This window comes from Rhinopithecus bieti, unplaced genomic scaffold (genome assembly GCF_001698545.2).
Source record: "Rhinopithecus bieti isolate Rb0 unplaced genomic scaffold, ASM169854v2 scaffold_35166, whole genome shotgun sequence".
Classification (NCBI taxonomy): Eukaryota; Metazoa; Chordata; class Mammalia; order Primates; family Cercopithecidae; genus Rhinopithecus; species Rhinopithecus bieti.
The window spans coordinates 957,057-964,733 of NW_016815254.1; the positions used below are offsets into that span (position 1 = coordinate 957,057).

Below are 7,677 nucleotides of genomic sequence, written 5' to 3' on the forward strand. Positions count from 1 at the left end.
TATTTTGTCTTTGAAAGCCCACATGCAAAACTTGAGAGCCTTAAGTCTAAGCCAGTTGTGGCAATTCTAGGGTACTTATTTTATATTTAGATATGTTACAGGGAAGGAGGAGAGTGAGTCTGCTTTCTTGAATATTATGCCTAATTATTACGTATAAAATACTTTTACCAAAGTTATATGCAAGGCAGAAAACTTACAGATGCCATGAAAAAGGTAAAGTCTTTTCCATGTCCTTTTTTTTTTTTTTTTTTTTTGAGACAGTTTCGCTCCTTGTTGCCCAGGCTGGAGTGCAAAGGGGCAATGTCGCCTCACTGCAACCTCCACCTCCCAGGTTCAAGCACTTCTCCTGTCTCAGCCTCCTGAGTATCTGGGACTACAGGCCCGCGCCAGCATGCCCAGCTAATTTTGTATTTTTAGTAGAGACAGGGTTTCACTATTTTGACCAGGCTAGTCTCGAACTCCTGACCTCAGGTTTTCTGCTCCCTGCGGCCTCCCAAAGTGCTGGCAGTACAGGCATGAACTACCTTGCTTGGACTCTATGTACTTCTTTTTTGTTGTTGTTTTTGAGACGGAGTTTCGCTCTTGTCACCCAGGCTGGAGTGCAGTGGTGCCATCTCAGCTCACTGCAACCTCTGCCTCCTGGGTTCAAGCGATTCTCATGCCTCAGCCTCCCAAGTAGCTGGGCTTACAGGCGTGCACCACCACACCCAGCTAATTTTTGTATTTTTAGTAAAGACAGGGTTTCACCCTGTTGGCCAGGCTGGTCTCAAACTCCTAACCTCAGGTGATCCACCTGCCTCAGCCTCCCAAAGTACTGGGATTACAGGTGTGAGCCACCACACCCAGCCCATGTACTTCTTACTTAGTTTTTCTTCCCACATTTTATGTTTACATTTGCAATTACATCTTCCTCTTTCAACAAATATTACAGATTTTCATAATCACAAATATTTTTTTTTTCAGAGCATGATATAATCTTCTTTTACATTAGGTATACTGATTATGAGTTTCCAATAAAAAGTTTTCAGGTCTAAAAATGATCACATCATGCAATATACCCAGGAATCAAGCCTGCACATCTACCCCCTAAGTCTAAAATGAAAGTGGAAAAAAATAAAAATTATGTAAGAAAAAAATTATCACAGCGTTTTATAAAATAAGAAAGCAGATCAAGTGCAGTGACTGATGCTTGTAATCCCCGCACTTTAGGAGGCCAAGGCAGGCAGATTGCTTGAGCGGAGTTTGAGACCAGCCTGGCCAAAATGGTGAAACCCTGTCTCCACACACACACAAATTTAGCCAGTCATTGTGGCACATACCTGTAGTCCCAGCTACTCGGGAGGCTGAGGTGGGAGGATTACTTGAGCTCGGGAGGCAGAGGCTGCAGTGAGCCAAGATCATACCACTGCACTCCAGCCTGGGCACCAGAGCAAGACTCTACAAAAAACAACAAACAAAAACAGAAAGCAATTTGCCAGGTCAGCCTTTTATGTTGCCTTTGATAGTTTTACAGATCCTTGGGATTTTTGGTCACTTAGGTTTATGAGTGAATGTGTATCCCATCTAACCGTGTACTTGATATTTGCTTGTAAAACAAACTACTGTTAGAAGTAAATGATGAAAAGAGAGGGCTAGTTTGATTTTTTTAATATTCATTCATTCATTCATTTATTCAGGGTCTTGCTCTGTCACCCAGGCTGGAGTGTGAGAGTATGATCATGGCTCACTGCAACCTAGACCTCTTGGACTCAAATGATCCTCCCACTTCAGCCTCCCAAGTAGCTGGAACCACAGGTGCACACCACCATGGTTGGCTAATTTTTAAATTTTTTTGTGGAGACATGGTCTTTCTGTGTTGCCCAGGCTGGTCTTGTACTCCTGGGCTCAAGGAATGGCCCCACCTTGGCCTCCCAAAAGGAAGATTACAAGTGTGAGCCACCGTGTCTAGTTGATTTTTTTTAATTGGAAATTTTGGTACTGTTATGTTGTTGAGGCAGACAACTTTAAAATAATCTGGAGTATCATTCTGTGACAATGTTAGAGTTTAGTATGTTCATAGGCCAGGCTCAATAGCTCACGCCTGTAATCTCAGCACGTTGGGACACCAAAGCAGAAGGATCGCTTGAGCCCTCAGGAGTTTGAGACAAGCTTGGGCAACAGAGACCCCCATCTCTACAAAAAAAAAAAAAAAAAATAGAAAAATTAGCCAGACATGATGATGCCAACCTGTAGTCCTGGCTACTTGGGAAGCTGAGGTAGGAAGATCGCTTGAGCCCAGGAGTTTGAGGCTGCAGTGAACTATGATTACACCACTGTACTCCAGCCAGGGCGACAGAGCAAGACCCTGTCTCTAAACATATTTTTAAAAATAAAACAATATGTTGTTCATATTATCCTAATGTAGTGTTTTACCGAATGGAATTCTTAAAGAATTCTTTTCCCCAAGGATATTAACTCAGGGTAAATTATAATAGGATTGTACATAAATTAAGCATCTTTATCTTTGATTACAGAGATATTTAGCATATGACTATAATTTCCCCCTCATATTTTCTTAGGCTTCTAGTATTTATGTATCAAGAAAATTATTTCCTTATGTTTGAAATGGTGACATTTCTGAAATGGACCAGCAGAGGATACAGAGTTTTATGTTTGTTTTCATTTTCTTATTTACTGAAGAAATAAAGGCATTTTAGGTTATAAATGGACTGTTTTCTTTTTTCGAACTCCTGGCCTCAAGTGATCCACCAGCCTCTGCCTCCCAAAGTGCTGGGATTACAGGCATGAGCCACTGTGCCCAGCCAGGACACAATATTCTTGTATAAAGAAACGAAACTCTGGACAGTTCCGTTGTCGTGGGCTTTCTTATTTTCCTGCTTTGGCAATTACTAACCAGAAAAGTAGAAACCAACACAGAAAGAGGAGAAAGAGTATTTGGAGTGTCAGTATGAGTGTAAAATGTTATTGGGATTGTGGAAATACATAGATGGAGAGTTACGTATACTCCCAACCCCTCTGTATTCCAGGATGTTCACATATATGTCATGAACTAGGAAATTGGCTGCTGTGGTCTAAATGTACCCCCCAAAATTCATATGTTGAAACATAATTGCCAATATGCTAGAATTAAGAGGTGGGGTCTTTTTTTTTTTTTTTTTTTTTTTGAGACGGAGTCTCGCTCTGTCACCCAGGCTGGAGTGCAGTGGCCAGATCTCAGCTCACTGCAAGCTCTGCCTCCCGGGTTTACGCCATTCTCCTGCCTCAGCCTCCCGAGTAGCTGGGACTACAGGCACCGCCACCTCGCCCGGCTAGTTTTTTGTATTTTAGTAGAGACGGGGTTTCACCGTGTTAGCCAGGATGGTCTCGATCTCCTGACCTTGTGATCCACCCGTCTCGGCCTCCCAAAGTGCTGGGATTACAGGCTTGAGCCACCGCGCCCGGCCAGAGGTGGGGTCTTTAGGAAGTAATTAAGTCATGAGGGCAGAGCTCTTATAAATGGGGTTGATGACCTTATATAAGGTGCAAGGAAGCTGCTTGTTCCTTTTCACCCTTTCTACCATATGTGTATGCACCAAGAAAGCACCATTTTGGAAGCAGAGAGTGACACTGAACATGCTGGTGCTGATTTTGTACTTTCCAATCTCCAGAACTATGAGAAATAAATTTCTGTTGTTTATAAGTTACCCACTCTAAGTTATTTTGTTATGGCAGCAGGAATGGACTGAGACACTGGCATATTCCGTAATTTGTAGATTTTATATTTTTATTGCATGCAAATTAATTGTGCTATAAATATAAATACATTATAGAAGTGACCATTTTAAAAGACATCCCATAAATTAGATTTTTAAATGCTTTGTGTGGAATTTTACAAAAAGTATAGTGAAGCACTCTTTTACTATACCTCTCAAATATGTCACTGATAAGAGTTTGTTGATATCATCATCTCTATTTTATTTTTTTTATTTATTTTGAGACAGAGTCTTGCTTTGTTGCTCAGGCTGGAGTGCAGTGGTGTGATCTCAGCTCACTGCAACATCGCCTCCTGGGTTCAAGCGATTCTTCTGCCTCAGCCACCTGGTTAGCTGAGACTACAGGCACGCAACACTATGCCCAGCTAATTTTTTTGTATTTTTAGTAAAGATGGGGTTTTGCCATGTTGGCCAGGCTGGTCTTGAACTCCTGGCCTCAAAACCGCCTCCTGGTTTGAAGCGATTCTCCTCCCTCAGCCTCCCAAGTAGCTGGGAGGCCACCACACCCAACTAATTTTTGTATTTTTAGTAGAGACAGGGTTTCGCCATGTTGGCCAGGCTGGTCTCGAACTCCTGGCCTCAAGTGATCTGCCTGCCTTGGCCCCACAAAGAGCTGGGATTACAGCTGTGAACCACTGCACCCAACCAGTGCTTCTCAAAATTCAATGTAAATATTAATCATCTAATGCAGGGGTCCCTAAGCCCTGGGGCACAGATTGGTACTGGTCTGTGGCCTGTTAGGGACCTGGCTGCACAGCAGGAGGCGACCAGTGGGCAAGTGAGTAAAGCTTCATCTACTTTTACAGCCACTCCCCATCACTCTCATTACCACCTGAGCTCCGCCTCTTGTCACATCAGCAGCAGCATTAGATTCTCATAGAAGTGTGAATCCTATTGTGAACTGTGCATGTGAGGGATCTAGGTTACATGCTCCTTAAGAGAATCTAATGCCTGATGGTCTGTCACTGACTCCCATCACCCCCCAGATGGGACTGCCTAGTTGCAGGAAAACAATCTCAGGACTCCCACTGATTCTACATTATGGTGAGTTGTACAATTAATTATTTCATTATATATTACAATGTAATAATAATAGAAGTAAAGTGCACTGGCCAGGCATGGTGGCTCACACCTGTAATCCTAGTACTTTGGGAGACTGAGGCAGTGGTGGTGGATCATTTGAGGCCAGGAGTTTGAGACCAGCCTTGACCAACATGATGAAACCCCATCTCTACTAAAAAATAGGAAAATTAGCCGGGTGTGGTGGCACACACCTATAGTCCCAGCTACTCTGGAGGCTGAGGCATGAGAATCTCTCTAACCCAGGAGGCAGTGGTTACAGTGAGCCAAGATTGCACAACTGCACTCCAGCCTGGGCAACAGACCGAGAATGTCTCAAAAAAAAAAAAAAAAAAAAAAAAAAAAATGCGCAATAAATACAATGCACTTGAATCATCACCAAACCATCACCATCCCCTGCCAGTCCATGGAAAAATTATCCTCCATGAAACCAATCCCTGGTGCCAAAATGGTTACAAACCGCTGATCTATGGGATCTTGTTAAATGCAGATTCTTATTTAATAGATCTCAAAATGACGCTCAAGATTCTGCATTTCTAGCAACTGCCAGATAATGTTCATGGTGGTCTGACAACTACCCTTTGAGTAGCAAGAATCTAGACTACAGCAGTGATTCCAAAGTTATCAAAGCATTTGGGAAACAGAATAAACAGAGATTTTAGTTCCCCCACACCAACCCATTAAAACCAGAATCTCAGTTTCTGAGGCCCTGGAAATCTGTATTTTTTAATGCTTTTCAACTGGTTCTAATGATCAAACAGTATTTTCAGACTTTAGGTCCTGACCTATTTAGTTTTTAATGAAACCAATGATTTAGACTGTGACCAGAAATTTTAAAAGATAAGCAATAGAGTAGAAAATATCAGTGTGCACTTCACATAAGAATAAGTATTATTTCATGATATCAGGCTGGGCGCCGTAGCTCACATCTGTAATCCCAGCACTTTGGGAGGCCGAGGCGAGTGGCTCACTCAAGGTCAGGAGTTCGAAAACAGCCTGACCAACATGGTGAAACCCCGTCTCTACTTAAAGTACAAAATTAGCTGGGCGTGGTGGTACACGCCTGTAATACCAGCTATTTGGGAGGCTGAGGCAGGAGAATTGCTTGAACCCGGGAGGCAGAGGTTGCAGTGAGCTGGAATTGTGTCATTGCACTCCAGCCTGTGCAACAAGAGTGAAACTCTGTCTCAAAAAAAGTATTTCATGAAATTTTTGCCTCAGTTATATATCCATGTAATATGCATATGCATGTGTACGTATATGCTAGGTCACAATGTAAAATGCATTTCTATGGATCACAAAAAAAGTTTGGAAAATTCCAACTATTTGGTGTTATTATATTAATAGTTCTCATTCCATCTCCCCTCTGACAATTTATTTTTATTTATTTATTTTTTGAGGAGTCTTGCTCTGTCGCCCAGGCTGGAGTGCAGTGGCGCCATCTCGGCTCACTGCAAGCTCCGCCTCCCAGGTTCACGCCATTCTCCTGGCTCAGCCTCCGGAGTAGCTGGGACTACAGGCACCCGCCACCTCGCCCATCTAATTTTTTGTATTTTTTTAGTAGAGACGGGGTTTCACCGTGTCCAGGATGGTCTCGATCTCCTGACCTCGTGATCTGCCCGTCTTGGCCTCCCAAAGTGCTGGGATTACAGGCTTGAGCCACCGCGCCCGGCCTCTGACAATTTATTAAGGAGCCCAAAGAGCTGCTGTTAATGTGAATAGTGTCTATCAACATTTACTGTATTATGAGCTATGATGGCACCACTGCACTACAGTCTGGGTGACAGAGTAAGACTCTGTCTCAAAAAAAATTTAATTTCTGTATTAGGAATTACAATTGAAATTAAGAAATATAATTCATTACTAATTTGTTTAAAATAACAATTAGAGGAAACCCGGGTACTGCCAAGATGCCGGCTTACCACTCTTCTCTCATGGATTCTGACACCAAACTCATTGGAAACATGGCACTCTTACCTATCAGAAGTCAATTCAAAGGACCTGCCCCCAGAGAGACAAAAGATACAGATATTTTGGATGAAGCCATCTGTTATTTCAAGGCCAATGTCTTCTTCAAAAACGATGAAAGTAAGAATGAAGCTGATAGGACCTTGATATATACACCTCTACATTTCTGAGTGTCTGAAGAAACTCCAGAAGTGTAATTCCAGAAGCCAAGGTGAGAAAGAAATGTATACACTGGGAATCGCTAATTTTCCTATTCCTGGAGAGCCTCGTTTTCTATTTAATGCAATTTATGCCAAACCTGCAAACAAACAGGAAGATGAAGTAATGAGAGCCTATTTACATCAGCTAAGGCAAGAGACTGGACAGAGACTTTGTGAGCAAGTTTTTGACCCTCAGAATGATAAACCCAGCAAGTGGTGGACTTGCTTTGTGACAAGACAGTTCATGAACAAGAGTCTTTCAGGACCTGAACAGTGAAGGGAGCCCAGGCAGCTACCATCTCCAGATCCCTGAGCAGCATTTTCCAGCAAGATATACACAATCTTTTGCCTTTGTTTCATAAAGTTTTATACAGAAGAGAGAAGAGCATGTCGTTACTTGAATAACTCTTGATCAAGAATTTGGGTGGGAGAAAAGAAAGTGGGTTATCAAGGGTGATTTGAAATGTTCTGCAGTATTAAGCTGGCACTTAAGAATAAATAATAATAAATTTCTAAAATTCAAAAAAATAACAACTAGAAACTCATTATATATTAGTATAAATAATATATGTTTATGAAATAATAATTAGGCCAGGTGTGGTGGCTCAAACCTGTAATCTCAACACTGTGGGAGACCAAGGTGTGCAGATTGCTTTAGTTTTGAGACCAGCCTAGGC

The 7,677-nt window shown here is 42.2% G+C and overlaps 1 pseudogene; it reads left to right on the plus strand.

The window, feature by feature from the left end:
• Positions 1 to 6,742: 6,742 nt before the first annotated feature.
• Positions 6,743 to 7,277, plus strand: LOC108515862 (actin-related protein 2/3 complex subunit 3 pseudogene; annotated as a pseudogene).
• The last annotated feature ends 400 nt before the right edge of the window (positions 7,278 to 7,677 follow it).